Raw genomic sequence first — 14,549 nt, forward strand, 5'->3', positions numbered from 1 at the left:
ATCAAAGACACCAAACATGTTATTCAACAGTTAGAAAATATTAATTGGGAAACAGATGGCTACTCTGGATGTTTCATCATTGTGCACAAGTATTCTTCACAGTAAAGGTATAGACATCATTCATTACTTTCTGAAATCCCGTTTAGTCTCTTACCATTTTCAAAACTTGATGCTCATTGAAATGTTGAACTTTACACTAAAGAATAATATGTTTACCTTTGACCAGCACATTTTTCGACAAAAGCAAGGGAATGCCATGGGTGCTAAATTTGCAACCACATATGCAAACTTGTATATGGGCCATTATGAACTCAATTTTGCATGGCAACATCCCTGTTTCACAACTACAAACCAAATAATATACTGGGGTCGATCCATCAACAACATTCTCATTATCTGGAAAGGAGATGAAACTTCACTAATTAACTATTTTCAATATCTCAATAACAATGACTACAATTTGAAATGTACATCACACAACAGTATCAACAAATTGAGCTTTCTAGATTTGGAGCTCTATGTGGAGCAAGATAAGATTCAAACTACTCTGTTCATCAAACCGAAGGCTGGAAATAGCACATTTCATGCTGCAAGCAATCACCCGACTTATGTCATCCACAATATCTCTTTTGGTGAACAATTGAGGATTAAAAGAAACTGTACACAACAATCAGAATTTGAAAAACATGCTGAAATCGGTGTACATAAATTTTGAGCAAGAGGCTACTCAAGGACAACCCTTCCGAAAGCATATGTCAAAACTCTTCAACGTTCTCAGGAAGATCTTCTCATTTCAAAACCCAAACCACCAAAGAGGCCTAAAAAAAGTCCAGTGAGCTTCATCAGAATATACAGTTCCCAAACACACATAATGAGACAAATACTAACAAAAACTGGTCCATTCTAAAGTCAGATCCAGATCTAGCCCCACACATTAAAGATCATCCACTAATTACGTATCAACGGGCAAAAACAATCATGAATATCATTAGCACGTCGCATTTCAAGGCAGAATCCAAAGAGGCTGGACTTCCACAACTCTGGAAAACTAAAGCTCTACGGGAGAATTATAAATGTGGCAAAAGTACCGTATGTCTACTGTCTGATAATGGGAAACAATCTTTCAAATTACCAAATGTCAAAATCTGTCAGATCAGGCACTTTATTAATTGCAACTCTAAATATGTAGTGTACGCAATACAATGCACATGTCCAAAAATATACATTGGGAGCACCTTTCGTCTGCTAAAAACCAGAATTGCAGAACATGTTCGAGCAATTAAAAATAAGGACCTTAAGTACCCTTTAGCATACCATTTTGCAACCAAGCATACAGAACGGGATACTCGGAACATTACATTTTTTGGCCTGGAAAATATTCAGCTTCCGCCAAGAGGAGGTAATATGGAACTTATCTTACGCCGCAGAGAATGCTTTTGGATAAATATATTGGACACATGTTATTCTGGATTAAATTCAGATACAGGATGAATCATTATCTGAAACTCTATGGACATAAGTATTTTGTTTTGTTTTGCAATTTCAGATATTAAGTAAGCATTTTCATAAATAATGTATTTTATGTCCTGCTCATGGTATACCATGTTTTTCATGAATGTGTATTAACAGGCTCTACCCAATATAAAGGCACCCGATTACCTTATTTCAAAAAGCACAAATTAAATTAGACTAAAGGTAACGTTAATTTAAAGCCAAGGCAAATCTAGTCTCAAGTAATATGGCTGCGGCGTAAAGCCAGTGCTATCATTGCGCAATCCTGATGCGATTGCGCAACCGCGCCGATATAAAATCGCTGCGAGAGTCACAGAAACGCACAGCGAAACACTTTAAAATCTACAATTTTTGTTAAGTGTTGGATTTCACTAAAACTTTATGGCCAACATTTAACTTTGACTACCCAGAAATGTTTTTATATCATAAGATTTGCAAAATAATGAGTAACGCTCCTACTACCATAAAACGTTTCTTCACTCCTTTAGGCTCCTCCACATACAGCAATCTGAACAAAGTGGAGTGTAATACTCATTATTGAGTTTGAATTTGATACCCAAAACTTCATTTGGTGCATATAACATACAATATCAGTAAGTACTAGTATTTGAAACTTCTTTTCCTTTGAGCAAGTTTCAATAGCAGAATAGGCAATCGAGTGCAATTGTTCAAGGGCAGAGCCTAAAAACAACAACATAGCTTTGTCTTTTTTCTTTAACTTTCAGATCAGCACTATTCCCCCTGATGAACCGCATGAAACAAGGCGGGTAAACACGTTTTGAGGATGTTATTTTGAAGAAGTTACTTTAAAATTTGAGGATGTTACAGTACAATTGACTGTGCCACAACTGGCAATCCATAATCTTTCTCTTTGAACTTTGACATTAAAAAAGTTAAATTGGCGCAACAAATGGATTCCGACCCTCTCTAACACTACATGGATATTGGTGGGTGATTTTGTATTCATTTGGTTAATTAACATGGACAAATACATGAGGGACTCTCCACGAGAGAGAGATCCCTGCAGAAGTCAAGAAGGGCTGCGTCTGAACACTTAGGGTCATGACAAGTGGACTTTGAAAAGGTTTAGTTATCAATGGGATCTCGCCACCAATAATTTCCATTGCCACGTTGTCATTGCTTGCTTAGCTGAATGGCACTGCCCTACCCTACAAGACTGAGCAAGGAGGTCAAATTCACCTTTGTGCATTAAATGCATGTGTGGCTCCAAAAGAAGAAGTCTCAATAATCAAAAGGGAGTCACTTTATTATTTAGAGCCGGCTGCTTTGCACAAAACAGAATTCGGACTGCGTAAATCCATCAAATGGCAAATGGGATATTTCATCGCAAGAGATTTGGTCAAAGCCAAATCCATTGAATATTTGGGCCAGAATTTACTGCAAATATTTGTGGGGGTGTGTAAGGGTAATAATTAAGGTAGGAGGGCAAGGAGGGGCTGCGTGCAGTCTCCCCCCTGCATATATTTGCAGCTAAATGGCATAAAAGAAAAAAAGAATTAGATGGATTTGGATTCCATGAAATCTCCTCGATGAAATCACATAGACCCCATCAAATTGTAGAAAGTGATGAGCCACGCTATGCAGTTGGGCAGGGATTCAGAGAAGCTCGGTGTAAATAGTGCACAAACAATGGCAACGAAAGGCAGCAGACAGCCCTACAGATAAGAGGTGCATCGGCCACTTTTACACCCTAAAAATAGGCAAATACTCACAAAAAATAAAATCAGGGAGTAAAATTACTCCAAATAAAAAATGGGAAATGGACACACATAGGAGCTTGTGCCCCTGCTTTCATCCAAACAGATCCATGGATGTGTTTGGACCAGTATTTTACGCAGTACAACAGGAAGAAACAACTATAATTATGGAAGAGGTCAAATGTAATCTTTTAATGGGCATGAATGACTTGGTGCCAAGAGGTATTTCTCATAAAAACATTTCTGTTCTATAGTTGAACATATATTTACTCATTTATAAAATACTCCCATTGGGAACGAGACTCAAGTGTTTACTCCCAAAAAAATAATTTTACTCCCAACTTTCAAAAATAGGGACTATCCCATTTTAAAACCTTATCTGGAGTACTGTCAGCAGGATTTCTGTGTTGAAAACAGCGCTTGTGATGAACATTTGAATGGACGGGTAATTATAACACAGGAAAAGGCACGGAAGTCAAGGTTAAGGTAAATGTCTCTGGGGCGCCAAATTCGCCCCATCTCTGGCAAATTTGTTTATGGCTCAGTTTGAGGAATCACACATATACAACCAAGTGGCTTTCAGAAGGAATCTCATTGCATGGAGGCGTTTGATAGATGATGTCTAGTTTAGCCGGAAAGCTGACCACGTTTCTTTTGATAATTCTGTTCTGCACGTCAAAGCAAATGATTTTGGCATCAATTTTACAGGTTCCGCCAATCCAGACACCATTGATTTCTTAGACCTGCATATCTTTGTTGAACACGGCCACTTGCAAACCAAAACCTATCGTAAGCCAACAGAGGTCATTTCTGTACTTTGTGCTCACAGCAGTCATCAACGCTCAACAATCACTAACATACCTTCAGGAGAATTTTATAGGGCAAGAAGAAATTGTTGCAAAGATGCTGATTATGTGGAAGAGTCCAGTGCTCTGACTAGAAGGTTTCTGAATAGAGGGTATCATCCAGACAGCATTAGCAAGGCTGTGAACAAGTATACCAGATGCAAGCAGTCATATTTGCTTTGCGAATACTCCAATGTGAAAGCAGAACAGAAGCAGATTGCTATCATTACCCAATTTTCTCGAGATTCATCCACTCTCTACCACTTGGTGTTGAAACATTGGAATACTTTGAGATTAGAGAAGGATTTGTTACCCTTTCTGTCTGACAGACCCAAATTCACTTACACAAGAGCTCAGACGATTAAGCAGAAGTTAAGCCCTTCCTTCTTGAGCACTAAAGATGATAGCACCAATGATAATTGGCTCAGAAAAAGCAAGGGTTTTTTCAAGTGTGGTAGCTGTAATTATTGCAAGTATGCCCATGGAAACTGTCAAACATTTACAGATACTAATGGAACTGTTATTAAGATTAATGGGTTCATCAATTGTAAAACATGTTATGTACTGTATGCTATCATATGTGTCTGTGGCAAACTATATGTGGGGAGCACGATTAGACAGCTCAGAATTAGAATTAGGGAACATTTGGCAAGTTTGAGAAACATTGACCCTAAATCTCCACTGGCCATACATTGGCAGGAACAGCACCAGTGGAGCAACCGAGAGGACATACGCTTGATTGGATTGATTAAGGCTAAGAGAGGGAAAAGAGGTGGTAATGTTAGGCTCAAACTAAGACAATTGGAATGTAAACTAATCTGTTTCCTGCGATGTACTTGACTTGGCTTGAATTGTGATCATGAGATGCATGTATTTTTATGAATTTTGCTTGGAGGCTATTGAAGGACATACTAAGAGTCAATACCTGATGGCACAATGGTTTATTGTATCTCATACTTTTTCAGATTGTGAAACCTCTCTGTATCCCCAGTGACAATAGATAGGTCGTGAACAGCATATAAGAGGATCTTCAATTCAAAGATTGGTAGATAACTCAACCCAGAACCCAAGCACGGGGATACTACATTTTCTTTGCTAACAATGTCAGGACACAGTTCATATTGGACTACAAGTCCCCTTTATTCACACAGTAAAATGATCTAACATCTGATATGAGTAAATGACAACCTCAAAAGGGTACACCTATGTGGAAGCACATTTCGGATATCTATATTTAATCTTTTGCTTCTGAATACTATGATATAATACCTTCCCTAGGGAAATTATGATACTGTGTGTTAATAATGTAGGCTTTAATGTCTTACAATATACTTTCAGGTGCATCAGAGCTGGTTTTCTGTGCTTTGGAGATCAGTGTAGTTTACTGAAAACTGATTGCTGCGTTGCTATTTAAAAAAAATGTTTTACCTCAAGAGCGTACCATAACAAATCTTGGTCAAGTTGGCTTGTGGCATCTAACATCGTATCGTTGTAGTCTAGTACTAGTCAACGGGTTTATAATTTCTCTACCCATCAGCGTAATTGATACAATCACCAGCACAATCATATATATTTCATCATGACATTTGGATGTTAATTACTCATTTACCATATTTTTGTTACAATAATGTAACTCATACCGCATCAGGACCGCGGGAAGTGACGTATTGGGTTAGATTTGTTTACTTAGGATGTCATGCGCAAGGCAACACATGACGTCATCACGTTCTAGATGCAATTTTTTTCTTTTTTTGATTATTGGCGGGTTTGTATCTCGTAGATCAGTCGAGAAGCACATTTCGCTACGGGCCATGAGCCAAAACATATAATTTTTGGATGGATTAATCCTGAAATTATAGGTAATGTTACTTATGATCTCTACCATTAGGGTGTTAGCTTTTTAATTTGTTAGACTTTTAAGGGGACTTTGAAATCCAATCTCTCTGGGGTCCACTTTGTGAACCAACACCATTTATTTCAGGCTAAACACAATGGATGGAGATACAGAGCTTACATTGAATTAATGATTTGTTTGACACTAATACGTAACATTTAATATATAATTTTTGAGCATCCTGGATTTTGGGGTAATCTTTAAATATCATTATTCTTTATAGGGCACGCCACTCGCAGAAACTAGTATTAGAAATCTCAAGCGAGGTTTTCTAGCACCAATCCTGTTATTTAAACCTTACAACAAAAGATAACTTTGGAAGGTAAGACTTCTGTGCTAGCACTCATAGTTTTTGAATTTTGAATGTTGATTTCTCACTGGAAGAGGACTCTATTTGTTGAGGACTCTATTTTTACAATATCTTACAGAGTCAGACAAATTTGACTACAATCAGTCACTTTCTTTGGAATTGGATGCGTTTAAGTATTACATGTGAGAATCTTCCGGCCCAATCAACGGGCTAAGATTCCTGGAAATTATTTCAGGTGAGCGACATTTTGCCTCCTACTGTTAGCTATATTCTTTCCTCAATCGGTTTTTATGCACAATTTAGTAATATCAATCACTGAACTTAATAGATCACACAAATTAATTACATTATGCACTATCTCGCCTTGAAATGGCTTTTAGCAATAAAGACACGCTAGTGGGTTTTCCACTGAATACTCAAGGGGTGTAACTTTTTGGTTTCACAATCTAAAAATAAACAATTTGCAAAAATCAACAAGAATACACTAATCAATTATTGTTCTTGACAAAAAAGAAAAATATATGTTGACATGTATCTGGACCCACAAAGTGTGTGCAATGGATTTACAATTTTGTTGTGGCATTGTCACCTAATACAATGATTTTCTGTTCTCTGGTCATTTTGGTTAATCTGTGGTTCCCCCTTTTACCTCCTGTCCTACATCATTTCTCTCCAAACCAACTTGTCTTAATTTGACTCCACTCCTCCGTCCCTGATCTGACCTGTGACACAACATGGTATATCTTTTAATTATGTAATAATGATGATACCACAAACCTTATTTTAATTTATTTGCCTTGGGATGAATGTCAGATAACCTTTAGTTGGATTTCTTTATGTTTAATTACTTTGTATTTGATTTTATTTCCCGCAGCCTTGATAACGACCAAGGGGTCGAAACACGTGTCGGCGGCATATGTATTGAAGAATAACTATCATCTATTTCACAGATTCTTCTGAGTGATATACTATTTTGATATCTGTGAACATTCTAAATTGGGGTCTTGAGTGTGAGATACCTTCCCGAACCTCAATCCATTGTGTACCTGTTTTCAAACTCTGTGGGAAGTTTGAGGAATCAGTGTACTCGCTGCCACTCATCTCTTTTCTTCATTCCTTTTTCCCTTTATAGTAACATAGGTTCAAGAATGAATAATTAGCGAGTGGTAACTAGCGCACCTGCAGAGATTGATCCCACAATAACAATTAAGTTTGTGGGGAGAGACTTCCATCTTTATGTGTTCATGTTCCATAAAAAAACACAAAATGTCATGCGTGAAACATGTTTGCACTCCAAGCGCATTCCATTCTTAGTCCATATATATGTTCACACTGAAAACAAAGCACGGTGGTGTTAGCCCCGGGCCTTTAACAGCTTTACATACCAGAGCTCTGGCCTCTGCCGGCTGCTACAGCCCTTAAACCTGCTTAGCCACCTTTGCTTCACACAGGCTGTTAACTCAGGTTTCCGGGCTGTAAGAGCCATCATAGCCCATTTGCAGTCAGACCACACAGGATTAATCAGTTTCATCATCATGCTGTCCAAAGGTAAAGGTGGGTCAATAACTAATTCCAAGAGTTTTGGATGATGAATCGAGAGGAGATGGATTCAGGGATCTGCATGCTATGGTCATGTGATTAGGCCATGAACGGACTGGGATGGATTCTGAAGTGTTGATTAGGATGAAACCCCAGCAATTCGCAATGTAAAGAGTTTGGGGGGAGCAAGTGGTGTGCACGGTAAAAGGGGGGATAGCTCTGCATAGCTGTACTGGTATACTAGCCCACCGATATCTGAGCAGGAGGGCAGAATTAGTTAAACACTTCATCGAAAGACTATATTTAAAGACGAAAGGTGTAGGTTTTTGGAAACATTTGAGGTCTATAAAGTTATTGGCCCTAAAGACGTTGTGGGGATTCCACACTATTGGAAAAATGAGGTGGATGGTGGTCAGGCGAAGGTATTTCGAATTGCGGTTTGGCAAAGGAGTGCATTGTTTGGAAGGTGAGAGTCACAAGTAAAACCTGCTTTGAAGGGGGATAGTGAGATTGGTGTAAATGAGCGTAGGTTGGAAAATGTCAAATGTTTAACATGGCTTGCCTCGTGGGGAAGATTACATTTTGAAGGACAGAGATTAGTGTAAGGTGAGACAAGCAGAACACAGGGGCCAGATAGCAGAAACTGTGCCACGGTGCAAGTGCAAAGTTGCATAGTATTAGCAGTTGTGCAAAAACATTGGGGCCATATTAAAAAACATTTCACCATGACAGCTGCAACTTTGCATGGTATAAGCAAACATTGCCCTAGTGCAAAAAACATTCACTTTCAATGCATTTTTGAACCAGAGCAAAGTTTGCACCAGTGCTAATACCATTCCCTGTTAGGACTAAGGCAGATTTTGCCCTGGTGAAAAAATGCATGTTTTTTTTTGCAAAAGGACAATGTTTGTCCTGGTGCCTATAACATGCAAAATTGCACTTGTCATGGTGCACATTTTTTTTAATATGGCCCCAAAGTTTGCCCAAGTAAGAATGATGTGCAACTTTGCACTTGCACCAATACACAGTTACTGTAATCTGTCCCCAGGAGATGAATAATGTGATCATTTAATGGTGACAACATTGAGGTACACATGTGAATCAAACCTCAGTGATGTTTTTGTGGACGTCACCAGAGGAAGTGATAGAAAATTAGTCAATGCCAGGCTGCCTCCTTTTGTTTTATTAATTTGGATTTGGGAGAAAACGGAAATTCAGGATGGGGGAGAAGTGGTGCCACATTTAATTTAGAGAATAGTAGATGTAGGCCATTGTGCAGGATGAGGGCGGTAATTCCAATACAATGAAAAACGGACAAGTGACATTTGATAAGCATTCCTTTTCTGTTGAAAGTCTAGGTTTGAGGTAGGTTGAGTGGGTCTGCAATCAATACATTGCCATGGAAAGACCCTAAAACAATTAAGAAACACTCTATAAGGAAATTACATGATTTCAACATTAATTTAGCTTATTAGCATACTATTAAAGTATGGACTCACCAGAGGCAGGTAGGTTCCAAAGAGAACATATTTATTTAAGTAAAATAGTATCCCTCGCCTCTCAACCTCTGCTTCTCTCACAACCATCTCACATGCAACCCACACTACCTTCTAGTACCTCTTCGTCTGTAAACATTCCAGCAGGGAGATGCAGCTCGTAGGCTGGTAGGATGCATAATACATTTTCATGAACACAATATAACATACCTCAAACCTCCCGCTTTCACGTCCTCGCCTCAATTTGTAGCCACGTCCATCTTGGCCCTCCCCCTGACATCCACCTTCCCTTTTGTCCACACCTTGCCATTATCATTGACCACCGCACCTTTGAATATTCGCACTACTTTCTACGGACGCCTAAACCGCTTTTGGATTTTCGAACCAAGCACTTCTTTCACCTGCTCCTCATCCCATTCCACAAAACGTGCCCGCCCCAACTAAGAAGGGCAAATGGAAGTGGGAGGCTTCCTTCTTTTACATCAAACAGGATTAACCTCGTTGTGGGATGATCGGCTAATCTACATGCATAGACCCTCTTCTCCACCACCTCCCCTTAACTCTCTCCATCTCATAAAGCCCTGCTGATGGCTTGCATAAGGGTGTTAATAAATCTTTCCACTGCACTGTTCGTTTCAGGATGGTAGAGGGATTTCTCATGGTGCGCTACCCCCATTCCCAGCAGAAAAGTCCCAACCATGTGTAAGAAAAATTGGGTACTGTCATCATTTAGTAGCTTGCTGGGTAACCCCTCTCTTTGGAACACTTTATCCAAAACAAAATCACTACCGCCCTACAGTCAGCCTCAAATTCCACTTTCATTTTCACCCATTGGCATACAAAACCATTAACGCACCATCTAGCGGTCCCAATACATCAAGCACAACATATTCACAGGGTAAGCTGGGAAGCGCCGAGGGTGTCAACGGCTGAATCCAGCTCCTCCGGAACCTATCCCTTCACTACACACTGCAGATCCCTTCACCATCTCCTCTATGTCCCCATCAATCCTTGGGCACCAATAATCTCCTCTGAGTCTCCTGTTGGTCTTTGACATTCCTAAATGGCCCTCATGACTCGCCTCAAATATCCTCTTGTGAACTCCCTTACACAGATACCCATTGTCTACATTTAGTTCCTACATGACTTTTTCGAAATGGTCTCAAAGCATCCCTTTCCACTGCAACACCTCATTCCATTTCATCACATCTAATGACATCTTTAAAAATTGAATCTTCCGTAATGGCCTTCTGCCAATGCTCCTTACCAACTACACCACAACATATTTGAGGCCTTCCTAGCCCCAGTCTCATATTTCTGTTCACTGTTTCAGCTCGAGAGAAGAAATCCGCCATTCACAGCAACAATCATGACCTTGCAATGATTTGACCCACCGCATTATCCTGTGTGAGTCCCATCCCAGCCCCTTAGCCATGAACACCCTCACAAGAGGTTTGTGATCGGTGTGAATCCCAAATCTCCTTCCCAACAGGAACGCACAGAGCCTATTCACTGCCCAAATTACACTGAGCACCTCCTTTTCAATAACATACTACCTGAGTTCCACTCCCCTCAAGGTGTGGGACAAGAATTCCATCACTCTTGCCACTCCCTCTGGTTCTGCAAGAGGATAATACCTAACCCGGGCTCTCAGGCATCCATAACCACCCAAGTTTCACATTGTGTATCAAGGTTAGCAAGTGCTGAAGAGCTCACTATTGCTTTCTAAACCCCTTCAAATTCCACACCGCACTCACTCGACCACACAAATTCAATGTGTTTTACACCGGTGGTAAATATGTTTGCATTTATCTGAAAAGCGAGCAACACATTTGGTGCAATATCCTACCATTCCTAAAAAAGACAAACTCTTGTCTGATTCTGGACTTTTCCAGGTGCACAGCTGTCACAATCAGATCTGTATTTGGTTCCAAGCTCACCTCACTCAAATTATGTTCTAAATAGTCAATAGTAGTCACCCACCCACCTCTGATCATGTTCCTTCTCTGTCACCCTGTCGACCAACATATCATCCTGAAAACACACAACTCCATCCACCCCCTTTATCATGGCATGCCTTACCCGCTGAAAGAACGCGGTTGCTGAAACTAATCCGGCAGGCATCCTCCTGAACCTATATATCACTTCTGGCATTATGAAAGTGGTATGCTGCCTCAAGCTGCAATACTAGTGAATCTGATGATAGCCAGAGGCTTAATTCAAAGTACTGAATAACTTCAACCCCCCTCCCTACAAAGCTCATCATCTCCCCTATATTGGGCAGGGGAACTTATACACTGACTCCACACAGTGATTGACTGCTCTAAGGTCCACACAAAATCTAATCTGTTAATTTGCTTTGCATGCCACCACTAGGGCAGAAACACATTCCGACGTCTTCAATGGTTCTAAAAACCCCTGGTCCTTTAGCTTGCAGGATTCCTCAGCTAATTCTGTGTGCAGGCATATCAGAACATTCCTTACTTTGGCAACTGAGGGGGGTGACCCTCAACTTCATGTGAATTTGATGTTGATATCCTCTCATACATCAATGTTCCTCACTAAATACCCCTGCATACCTGTTCTTCCACTCTATGAGCATTCTCTACAGTTTAAATTATCCATGGCACTGGGGTCCAACATGACACACATGTCACTCACACCAACCCAGGAGGCATCCTCCACCCCTTCACAATACACGTTGGCAACAGTCGTGTGCTGCTTGCATTTTTAGGTTTGCCTTAAATTCAGGAATTATCTCAATGTGTGCCCGTCCATATTCATTTGCACAGACTCTTGGCTTTTCCAGATTTACCTCTGTACATTTCGACCTTCCCTTCCAGGTTTTCCCAATCGATGATAGTGTAATCAATGACACTAAGATCCTCAGTCAATTAACATGGGAATGTCCCTCGCATTGACCCTGACCTCCAGGTGAGGTTTTTCCTTTGTGTCCTGCTTTGGACCGCAACTTGCTCACCGAACAACACACCTCCCTCTTTCTCTAGGCCTTCTTCCCCCATCCATCCATACGCATTGTGATGCTGGAAATATATTGGAGGGACAGGGCATCCGTATCCTTGTCTTTTATCGTGTGTTCTGTCGTGTTTTCCGCACAGGAGTTCATGTGGGACTCCTGGCGGTGCAGCTCTCTCTCTTTTGGTTTTGTGAATGGACCGGTGGGATACCCTATGGCACCCATGGGTGAGGGTACAACCCTGTGCCCCTAGTGTATGTTTTTGGGCACCTGTGGGTGGCCCGCAGAGCAGGGTATGGGCTGGTGGCAGCTCCATGCTGAAATTGACAGGTGCGCGGAGTATCCTCCATTTTGGGATACCCCGGCCCTGCCATTGGGATCAGTTGATTCCTGATGGAAAACAAGATGGCCCCTGTGGCCTCTTGCTTTCTATTACCCATTACCTTGTTTTCCCAAAGTCCTGGGAAGCCCTGACTCTGTCCCTTCCCCCTGACTGGCTGTTGGGTGGAAGTGCCATATATGGTTTTGTTGTGAAGGCCCGGCCAGACTAGCTGGAGCCTTCCCGTTGATGTATGTTGTGGGTACCTCCTGTGGGTGGGACCTGGGTGAATAGAGTGTGTGACGAATATGCATTCTGTGTTGTGGATGTCTAGTATCTGGTGGTTGCCACAATGACTGAGACAGCCCTGCCCGAAACCGGTATGAATGCAGCTTGGAGTGTTGAATGGCTCGGTACTTGTCCCAATACACATAACTTGTTGTGAGTGTCTGGAGAGAAGTGAATGGCCTGAATACCTCATGTGCTTGATTGGCTGCCTGCCTGCATGAATGCCCTTAGTCGTGATTGGATGCTTGAGTGTGACCCAGTGGAATGAATGGGAGATCAACAGTATATCTGGGGACCTCTCACTGCTAGGAATCGTGTTCAGAAGCTGAAGTCCACTACGACGAGTAACTGGAGTAAGTGAAGCTTGACCTTGAAGCCCCGCTGGATGAGAAGAAGTGCTGTTGCTCTCCTTCACAATCTGAAAGCTGTTGTGCCTCCAAGGACTGACTCAGAGAGGACCTGGTAAGGCGCCCTCTTCCCGAGCTACGAGGGACCATCGTGCACAGCTGATCTTTGCCAACGCTCCCTGGTAGACAGTACTTCGACAGGCTGCCGACCCGAGACGGGGACTGCCGCGGAATCTCAAAGAGAAGCACTCGGACTGTTGTCCGCCACTGTCGACGACCGCCGTCGCCGACGGGATCCGCCATGCTCCCGTTTGCCTAAGAACTTCATTTGATCATCGGACGCTCTCTTCTGCATCGTCGCCCGCTTTATCCCGCTGGAGAAGGCCCGACCGTTGATGCGCCGAGGAGCATCCGCCGGTGGGTTTCCCGCCACCTAAAGACCACAGAGACGCCTACGACTCGACGCCCTTGCTGGACCACAGTTCTTCATCATCTCTTTGCGGTCCAAAACTATCGTCACCGAGGTGCCCCGCACGCCTCTTCCTTGCAGGACGCCAACGCTCTGTCGTCGACGAGCACCGCTAGGAACGAAGCTGCCACTTCACTGCCGTAGTTCAACCTGTTCGCCGTCGGACGTTCGACGACCTGTGACTCCTGCCTTAAAGGGAGGGCACTCAAGAAGGGCTGTCGATTTCCCGACACCGAACGCCAAGTTCCTCGACAGCTCTCGACGATCCGTGGCTCCTGCTTTAAAGGGAGTCACTCAAGAAGGATCGGTCGACGCATCTTCGAAGAACTCTACTCCACCAGGTACATTGGGGGGGTAAAACCTTAATAGGAGGAAATAAGACTATTGAACAATATATGGACTGGGCTTGTGCTATATATCTTTATTTACAGGTTGCCCAGGTGGGGGGATCTCCACACAGAACTGTGCCTAGCGGTAGGGGTCAGCATTCTGCCTATTGTTTCAACCATCTTGTGTTCCTTCCCATCTCTATTGCTGGTTTCCTCGTTATTGATCTGTGTGACATTTTAACCGTACAGTTGATGCACTTTAATGAGATTCGATAACATTGGTGGTACCACTTTAGAATTGTATATATTTATCATTATTGACTTCCGAGTACAAAGTGCGTTATTGTGATCGTGTACATACCTTTGAATATTAATTATATAAAGACTGTTTTCAGTAATACAGTGTGTGGACATTCCTTTGTGGGGGTTCATGGACTACACTGTACTTAAGAACCAGCCCGCATCACCTCCTGAAAAGCTAGGCCTTGATTGCTCGTCCTTTGCTA

At 41.9% G+C, this 14,549-nt stretch overlaps 1 protein-coding gene across 1 annotated transcript in view; it reads right to left on the bottom strand.

Moving 5' to 3' along the window:
* LOC138569531 (cytochrome P450 3A24-like) overlaps nt 1-14,549 on the bottom strand; it is a 224,409-nt gene that overhangs the window by 15,357 nt on the left and 194,503 nt on the right. The window lies entirely within an intron of this gene.

This window comes from Ambystoma mexicanum, chromosome 2q, assembly GCF_040938575.1.
Source record: "Ambystoma mexicanum isolate Mex_15411 chromosome 2q, UKY_AmexF1_1, whole genome shotgun sequence".
NCBI lineage: Eukaryota > Metazoa > Chordata > Amphibia > Caudata > Ambystomatidae > Ambystoma > Ambystoma mexicanum.